We start from the raw sequence: 12,026 nt of genomic DNA on the forward strand, positions 1-12,026 counted from the left end.
ATGCCTATACCAGCACACACACATAGCTCACTATAACTCAATGCTCAGCCTATACCAGCACACACACACACACACACACACACACACACACACAGGTCACTGTGACTCAATGAACAGCCTATACCAGCACAAACACACAAACACACACACATCTCACAGTGATTCAATGCAGAGCCTATACCAGCACACACACACACACTGCTCAGTGTGTCTCAATGCACCATCCATACCAGCACATACACACATACACACACACAGCTCACTCTGACTCAATGCTCAGCCTATATCAGCACACACACACACACATGCATGGCTCACTGTGACTCAATGCACAGCCTATACCTGCACACACACACACACACACACTTCACTGTGACTCCATGCTCAGCCTATACCAGCACACACAAAGAAACACAGCTCACTGTGACTCAGTGCACAGACTATACCAGCACACACAGACACAGACACACCTGACTGTGACTCAATGCACAGTCTATAAGTAGCACATACACATACACACATGCAACTCACTGTGACTCAATGCTCAGGCTATACCTGCACACCCCCATATGGCTCACTATAACTCAATGCACAGCTTATGCCAGCACACACAAATGGCTCACTGTGACTCAATGCAGAGTCTCTACCAGCACACACACATGCACACACACACCACTGTGACTCAATGCGCAGTCTATACCTGTGCACACACACACACACACGGCTGACTGTGACTCAATGCAGTCTATACCAGCACACAGAACCACAACACACACCTGACTGTGACTCAATGCACAGTCTATAAGCAGCAAACACAACAACACACCTCATTATGACTCAATGCTCCGACTATACCATCACACACACACACGGCTCACTGTGACTCAATGCACAGCCTAGGCCAACACACACACATACACACACACACACGGCTCACTGTGACTCAATATACAGCCTATACCACCAAACACACACAAACACTCGGCTCCCTTTGACTAAATGCACCATCCATCCCTGCACACACATACACACACACACAGACGGCTCAATGTGACTCAGTCCACAGCCTATACCGGCACATGCAAACACACCTAACTGTGACTCAATACTCAGCCTACACCAGCACACATACATGCACACACACACACACACACATTGCTCCCTGTGGCTCCATGCAAAGCCTATAACAGCACACAGACACACACACTCACACACACACGACTGTGACTCAATGCAGTCTATACCAGCACATACACACACACATACATGGCTCTGTGTAACTCAATGCACCATCGATCATACCAGCACATACACACACCTCACTGTGACTCAATGTGCAGCCTGCACCAGCAGACACACACACACACACACACACCTGTGACTCAATGCACAGCATGTACCAGCACACACCCACCCACACATACCTGTGACTCAAAGGGCAGCCTATACCAGGACACACACACACACGCACACACACCTCACTGTGACTCAATGGTCAGCCTATAGCAGCACACACAGACACACACTCACACACACACGGTGGACTGTGACTCAATGCAGAGTCTATACCAGCACACACACACACACACCTCACTATGACTCTATGCTCAGCCTATACCAACAAACACACATACCTTGCTGTGACTCAAAGCGCTTTCTGTAGCGTCACACACACACACACACACACACACACACACACACACCCCTCACTGTGAGTCAATGCACATCCTAAACCAGCACACAAACACACGGCTCACTGTGACTCAATTCCAAGCCTATACTTGCACATACACACACTCACACACACACTTCACTGTGACTCAATGCATAGCCTGTTCCAGTACACACACACATCGATACCTCACTGTGACTCAATGCTCAGCCTATATCAGCACACACACTCACACATACAGCTCACTGTGACTCAATGTGCAGCCTATAGAAGCACACAAACACACGGCTCATTCTGACTCAGTGTGCAGCCTGTATCATTGCGCGCACACACACACACACACACACAAACACGTCTCAATGTGATTCAGTGTACAGCCTATACCAACACAGATACACACAGACGAACAGCTCACTGAGACTCAATGCACAGCCTATACCAGAACACACACACACACACACACAGACACACACACACACATGGCTTACTCTGACTCAATGCACAGTCTATACCAGCACACACACACAGACACACACACACACACCTCACTGTGACTCAGTGCTCAGCCTATACCAGCAGACACAAACAAACACAACTAACTATGCCTCAATGCACAGTCCACAAGCAGCACATACACACACATACATGCAACTGTGAATCAATGAACAGGCTATACCTGCGCACCCCCACACGGCTCACTATGACTCAATGCACAGCTTATGCCAGCAAACACACATGGCTCACTGTGACTCAATGCAGAGTATACCAGCACACACACATGCACACACACACACACCAATGTGACTCAATGCACAGTATATACCTGCATGCACACACACACACAGAAACACACACACACGGCTGACTGTGACTTAATGCAGTCTATACCAGCACACAGAACGACAAAACACACCTGAATGTGACTCAATGCACAGTCTATAAGCAGCACATACACCCACACACCTCACTGCGACTCAATGCTCAGACTTTACCATTACACACACACACGGTTCACTGTGACTCAATGCACAGCCTATGCCAGCACACACACACAAACACTCGGCTCCCTGTGACTAAATGCACCATCCATCCCTGCACACACACACACACACACACACACAAAGATGGCTCAATGTAACTCAGTCCACAACCTATACCGGCACAAACAATCACACCTAACTGTGACTCAATACTCAGACTATACCAGCACACACACATGCACACACACACACATTACTCCCCGTGACTCCATGCACAGTCTGTAACAGTACACAGACACCCCCCCACACACACATGATCAGCTCACTCTGACTCAATGCACAGTCTATTCCATCACACAAACACACATGCTCACTGTGAGTTAGTGCACTGTCTATACCAGCACACAAACACACACTCAGATCTCACTATGACTCAATGCAAGCCTATAACAGCACACGCACACACACACACACAAACCTCACTGTGACTCATTACAAAGCCTATACCAGCACACAGAGACACACACACCCCTAACTGTGACTCAGTGAACAGCCTATACCAGTGCTCGTGCACACACACACACAAGGCTGACTGTGACTCAATGCACAGCCTATATCAGCACTCACACACACACACACTGCTCACTGTAATTCAAAACACCATCCTTACTTACAAACACACACACACACACATTCACGGCTTACTGTGACACAGTGGACTGCCTATACCAGCACACATACACACACACACGGCTCACTGTGACTCAATGCACAGCCTATGCCATCACAGGCAGACACACACACCACTCACTGACACTCAATGCACATCATATAACAGCACACACACATGCACACACACACACACGGCTCACTGTGACTCAATCCACAATCTCTAACAACACAAAAACACACACAGGACTCTGTGACTCAATGCCCAGCCTACACCTGCACACACATGCACAATCACACACACACCTCACTGTGACTCAATGCACAGCCTGTACCAGCACACACACACACAGACACACCTCACTGTGACTCAATGTTCAGCCTAGATCAGCACACACACACACACAGCTCACTGTGACTTAATGCACAGCCTATACAAGCACACACAAAGACACACACACACAGTTCACTGTGAATCAATGTCCAGCCTATTCCTGCACACACATGCACACTCACCTCACAGTGACTCAATGCACAGCCTGTACGAGCACACACACACACACATCACTGTGACTGAATGTGCAGCCTATACCAGCACACACACACACGGCTCATGTGACTTAGTGCACAGCCTATACCAACACACACTTGCACACACACACACACACACACACATGAACAGCTCACTGAGACTCAATGCACATCTTATACCAGAAAACACACACACACATGGCTCACTCTGACTCAATGCACAGTCTATACCAGCACATACACACACACACACACCGCTACCTGTGACTCTATGCAAAGCTTATGCCAGCATGCACACACACACATACACCTCAGTGTGACTCAATATTCAGCATATACCTGCACCCACAGACACACACACACCCCTCACTGTGACTCAATGCACAGTCTCTACCAGCACACAGACACACACACACATGGCTCCCTGTAACACATTGCACCGTCCATACTGCACACACACACACACACAGGCGGCTCAATGTGACTGAGTCCACAGCCAATATCAGCACACACACACAGCTAAATGTTACTCAATACTCAGCCTAGAGCAGCACACACGCATACACACACATGCACAGCTGACTGTGACTCAATGCACAGTCTCTAACAGCACACACACACACACAGCTCACTGTGACTCAATGCACCATCTGTACCTACACACACACACACACGGCTTAATGTGACTCAATGAAATGTCTATGCCGGCACACACACACACACACACACACACACGGCTGTCTGTGTCTCAGTGCACACTCTATACCAGCCCACACACACCCACAAACAGCTCACTGTGCCTCAAGCCTATACTAGCACACACACACACACAGACCTCTCTGTCACTCATTGGTCTGCCTATACCAGCCCACGAACACACACACCCCTTACTATGACTCAGTGCACTGCCTATAACAGTGTGCATTCACACACACAAACACACACACACACACGGTTGACTGTTAATCAATGCATAGTCTATACCAGCACACACACACACACACAAACACACCTGACTGTGACTCAATGCACAGTCTATACCAACACACACACGGCTCCATGGAACTCAGTGCACAGTCTATGCTAGCAGACTCAGACACACACAGAAACACACATGGCTCACTGTGAGTCAATACACAGCCTATACCTGCACACACACACACATACACCCACTCAAACACAATCAGCTCACTGTGACTCAGTGCAAAGCCTAAACCAGTACGTGCACCCACACACACACACACCTCACTGTGACTCAATGGTCAGCCTATACCAGCGTGCACACACATCACACACACGCTGACTGTGACTCAATGCCCAGCCTATACCTGCACACACACACACACAAACACACCAGGCTATGACTCAATGAACAGTCTATATGAGCACATACACACACACACACACACACACACACACACGTTTTTCTCAGTGTGACTCAATGCACCATCTATAACAGCACATACACACACACACATGCACCTCACTGTGACTCAATGCTCAGACTATTCCAGCACACACACACACAGCTCACTGTGACTAAATGCAGGGTCTATACCAGCACACACCACACACACCTCACTGTGACTCAATGCACAGCCTATAGCAGCACACACACACACACACATACCTCACTGTGACTCAATTGCTTCCTGTACCAACACACACACACACACACACACCTCACTGTGACTCAGTGCAGAGCCTATACCAGCACACACACACACAGCTCAGTGTGACTCAATGCTCAGCGGATATAAGCACAATCACTCACACACACAGCTCAAAGTGACTCCATGTGCAGCCTATACCAGCACACACACACACACACACACACCTGTCAATCAATGCACAGCTGATAGCATCACAAACACACACAAATACATGACTCACTGTGACTCATTTCACAGCTCATACCTGAACACACACTCACACACATACCTCACTGTGACTCATTGCACTTCCTATACCAGCACACACACCTAGCTCACGTTGAATCAATGCTCAGCCTATACCAGCACACAAACACACACACACTTGTCACTGTGACTCAATGCACAACCTATACCAGCACAAACACACAAACACACACACAGCTCACAGTGACTCAATGCAGAGCCTATACCAGCACACACACACACACACGCATACACACACACCTGACTCTGACTCAATGCAGAGTCTATACCAGCACCTACACACACAAACAACACATGTCCAGCTTATTGTGACTCAATGCATCATCCATACCAGCACATACACACAAACACACACACCTCACTGTGACTCAATACTCAGCCTTTACCAGCACACACACACACGGCTCATTGTGACTTAATGCACCGCCTATGCCAGCACACACACATAGCTCACTTTGACTCAATGCACAGCCTATACCCGCACACACACACACAGCACACTGTGAATCAATGTACAGCCTATATCAGCACACACACACACGCACACACACAGCTCACTGTGACTCAATGCACCATCCATTCCTGCACACACACACACACACACACAGAGCTCTGTGTGACTCAGTGCACAGCCTATACCAGCACACACACACACGAACACCTCACTGTTATACAATGCACATTCTATACAAGCACACACACACACACACACAGTTCCCTGTAGCTCAGTGTAAAGTCAGTACCAGCACACACACACACAGCACACTCTGACTCAATGCATAGCCTATACCAGCATGCACACACACACATACACATCTCACTGTGACTCAAAGATCATCCTATACCAGTGGGCACATACAGACACACACACATGGCTGACTGTGACTCAATGCACAGTCTATACCAGCACAAACACACACACAAACTCCACTGACTGTGATTCAATGCACAGTCTATACCAGCATATACATACACAAACACACACTGCTCAGTGTGTCTCAATGCACTGTCCATACCGGCACATACACACATACACACACAGAGCTCACTGTGACTCAATGCACCATCCATACCTGCACACACACACACACACACACACACGGCTCAGTGTGACTCAGTGCACAGCCTATACCAGCACACACACACACATGAACACCTCACTGTTATTCAATGCACATTCTATACAAGCACACACACACACACAGTTCCCTGTAGCTCAGTGTAAAGTCAGTACCAGCACACACACACACACAGCACACTCTGACTCAATGCATAGCCTATACCAGCATGCACACACACACATACACATCTCACTGTGACTCAAAGGTCATCCTATACCAGTGTGCACATACAGACACACACACATGGCTGACTGTGACTCAATGCACAGTCTATACCAGCACAAACACACACACAAACACCACTGACTGTGATTCAATGCACAGTTTATACCAGCATATACACACACACACACGCATTGCTCAGTGTGTCTCAATGCACTGTCTATACTGGCACATACACACATACACACACATGGCTCACTGTGGCTCAATGTCCAGTCTATATGTGCACACACACAAACACACACCCCTGTGACTCAATGCACAGACTATACCAGCACACACAAACAAGCACCTCACTTTGACTCAATGCTCAACCTATACGAGCACAAACACACACACACACACAGGGCTCACTGTGACTGAATGCACAGCCTATACCAGCACAGACACACAAACACAGCTCACTGTGACTCAATGTACAGCCTAAACCAGCACCCATGAACACACACACACACGGCTCACTATTACTCAATGCACTGTCCATACCAGCACACACACACAAACACATAGATGGCTCTCTGTGACTCAGTGCACAGCCTATACTGGCGCGCACACACACACACACACACACACCTCACAATGATTCAATGCTCAGACTATATCAGCACACACACACACACGGCTCCCTGTGACTCAATGCACCGTCCATACCTGCAAACAAAAACACACACACACAGAAGGCTCAATGTGACTCAGTCCATAGCCTATATCAACACACACACACACCTGTGACTCAGTACTCAACCTGTAGCAGCACAAGCACACACGCACAGCTGATTGTGACTCAATGCACAGTCTATACCTGCACACACAAACGTGGTTCACTGTGCCTCAGTGCACAGCCTATACCAGCACACTCACATGCACTCAAACACACATGGCTCTCTGTGACTCAATGCACAGGCTCTAACAGCAGACACACACACACAAACACACACACACGAACAGCTCACTGTCAGTCAATGCACAGTCTATTCCATCACATACACACACACACAGATCAGTGATTCAGTGCACACTCTATACCAGCACACACACACACACACTCACAGCTGTCACTCAATGCAAAGCCTATACCAGCACATGCACACACACACACATGGTTGTCTGTGACTCAATGCACAGTCTATACCAGCACACACACACAAACACATCTGACTGTGACTCAATGCACAGCCTTTGCCAGCACCATACACACACACACACACACACACACATGGCTGAGTGTGACTCAATGCACAGCCTATACAGCATACACACACACACACATGCACCTCACTGTAACTCAATGCAGAGTCTATAGCAGCACACACACACACACATCCACATCACAGTGACTCAATGGGCAGCCTATACCAAGACACACACACCTCACTGTGACTCAATCCGCAGCCTATACCAGCACACACACATATCACACACAGACACCACACTGTGATTAAATGCACAGCCTCTACCAGCACGCACACAACACACACACGACTCACTGTGAATCATTCCACAGCCTATGCCAGTACACAGAGACACACTTGGCTAACTGTGACTAAATGCACCATGCATACCTGCACACAAACACACACACACACACACACACAGTGACGGCTCAGTGTGCCTCGGTGCACAGCCTATACCAGAACACACACACACACCTAACTGTGACTCAATGCTCAGCCTACAGCAGCACACACACACAGACAGACATAACCCTAATTGTGACTCAATGCAATGCTCACATCACCACACACACACAACCATAACTGTGACTCAGTGCTCAGCCTATAGCAGCACACACACACACACAAATACACACGCATGTCTCAGGATGATTGAAAGCACCATCTATACCATCATACACATACACACACACACACACACACACACACACAGACACCACGCTCTGACTCAATGCTCAGACTATAAAAGCACACACAAACAAGGCTCACTGCGACTCAATGCATAGCCTATGCCAGCACACACACATGGCTCACGGTGACTCAATGCAGATTCTATACCAGGACACACAAACACGCACACACACACACGGCTCCCTGAGACTCAATGAATATTCTATACCAGCACACACACACACACACACACACATATCACTGTGACTCAATGAGCAGCCTATACCAGCACACACAAACACACACACACCTGTCACTCAGTGCACAGCCGATAGCAGTACAAACACACACAAATACATGACTCACTGTAACTCATTTCACAATTCATTCATGAACACACACTCACACACACACCTCACTGTGACTCAATGATATGCCTATACCAGCACACACACATAGCTCACTATAACTCAATGCTCAGCCTATACCAGCACACACACACACACACACACACACACACACACAGGTCACTGTGACTCAATGAACAGCCTATACCAGCACAAACACACAAACACACACACATCTCACAGTGATTCAATGCAGAGCCTATACCAGCACACACACACACACTGCTCAGTGTGTCTCAATGCACCATCCATACCAGCACATACACACATACACACACACAGCTCACTCTGACTCAATGCTCAGCCTATATCAGCACACACACACACACATGCATGGCTCACTGTGACTCAATGCACAGCCTATACCTGCACACACACACACACACACACACTTCACTGTGACTCCATGCTCAGCCTATACCAGCACACACAAAGAAACACAGCTCACTGTGACTCAGTGCACAGACTATACCAGCACACACAGACACAGACACACCTGACTGTGACTCAATGCACAGTCTATAAGTAGCACATACACATACACACATGCAACTCACTGTGACTCAATGCTCAGGCTATACCTGCACACCCCCATATGGCTCACTATAACTCAATGCACAGCTTATGCCAGCACACACAAATGGCTCACTGTGACTCAATGCAGAGTCTCTACCAGCACACACACATGCACACACACACCACTGTGACTCAATGCGCAGTCTATACCTGTGCACACACACACACACACGGCTGACTGTGACTCAATGCAGTCTATACCAGCACACAGAACCACAACACACACCTGACTGTGACTCAATGCACAGTCTATAAGCAGCAAACACAACAACACACCTCATTATGACTCAATGCTCCGACTATACCATCACACACACACACGGCTCACTGTGACTCAATGCACAGCCTAGGCCAACACACACACATACACACACACACACGGCTCACTGTGACTCAATATACAGCCTATACCACCAAACACACACAAACACTCGGCTCCCTTTGACTAAATGCACCATCCATCCCTGCACACACATACACACACACACAGACGGCTCAATGTGACTCAGTCCACAGCCTATACCGGCACATGCAAACACACCTAACTGTGACTCAATACTCAGCCTACACCAGCACACATACATGCACACACACACACACACACATTGCTCCCTGTGGCTCCATGCAAAGCCTATAACAGCACACAGACACACACACTCACACACACACGACTGTGACTCAATGCAGTCTATACCAGCACATACACACACACATACATGGCTCTGTGTAACTCAATGCACCATCGATCATACCAGCACATACACACACCTCACTGTGACTCAATGTGCAGCCTGCACCAGCAGACACACACACACACACACACACCTGTGACTCAATGCACAGCATGTACCAGCACACACCCACCCACACATACCTGTGACTCAAAGGGCAGCCTATACCAGGACACACACACACACGCACACACACCTCACTGTGACTCAATGGTCAGCCTATAGCAGCACACACAGACACACACTCACACACACACGGTGGACTGTGACTCAATGCAGAGTCTATACCAGCACACACACACACACACCTCACTATGACTCTATGCTCAGCCTATACCAACAAACACACATACCTTGCTGTGACTCAAAGCGCTTTCTGTAGCGTCACACACACACACACACACACACACACACACACACACACCCCTCACTGTGAGTCAATGCACATCCTAAACCAGCACACAAACACACGGCTCACTGTGACTCAATTCCAAGCCTATACTTGCACATACACACACTCACACACACACTTCACTGTGACTCAATGCATAGCCTGTTCCAGTACACACACACATCGATACCTCACTGTGACTCAATGCTCAGCCTATATCAGCACACACACTCACACATACAGCTCACTGTGACTCAATGTGCAGCCTATAGAAGCACACAAACACACGGCTCATTCTGACTCAGTGTGCAGCCTGTATCATTGCGCGCACACACACACACACACACACAAACACGTCTCAATGTGATTCAGTGTACAGCCTATACCAACACAGATACACACAGACGAACAGCTCACTGAGACTCAATGCACAGCCTATACCAGAACACACACACACACACACACAGACACACACACACACATGGCTTACTCTGACTCAATGCACAGTCTATACCAGCACACACACACAGACACACACACACACACCTCACTGTGACTCAGTGCTCAGCCTATACCAGCAGACACAAACAAACACAACTAACTATGCCTCAATGCACAGTCCACAAGCAGCACATACACACACATACATGCAACTGTGAATCAATGAACAGGCTATACCTGCGCACCCCCACACGGCTCACTATGACTCAATGCACAGCTTATGCCAGCAAACACACATGGCTCACTGTGACTCAATGCAGAGTATACCAGCACACACACATGCACACACACACACACCAATGTGACTCAATGCACAGTATATACCTGCATGCACACACACACACAGAAACACACACACACGGCTGACTGTGACTTAATGCAGTCTATACCAGCACACAGAACGACAAAACACACCTGAATGTGACTCAATGCACAGTCTATAAGCAGCACATACACCCACAC

This window comes from Balaenoptera physalus (assembly GCF_965194825.1).
Source record: "Balaenoptera physalus genome assembly, chromosome: Y".
Lineage (NCBI taxonomy): Eukaryota > Metazoa > Chordata > Mammalia > Artiodactyla > Balaenopteridae > Balaenoptera > Balaenoptera physalus.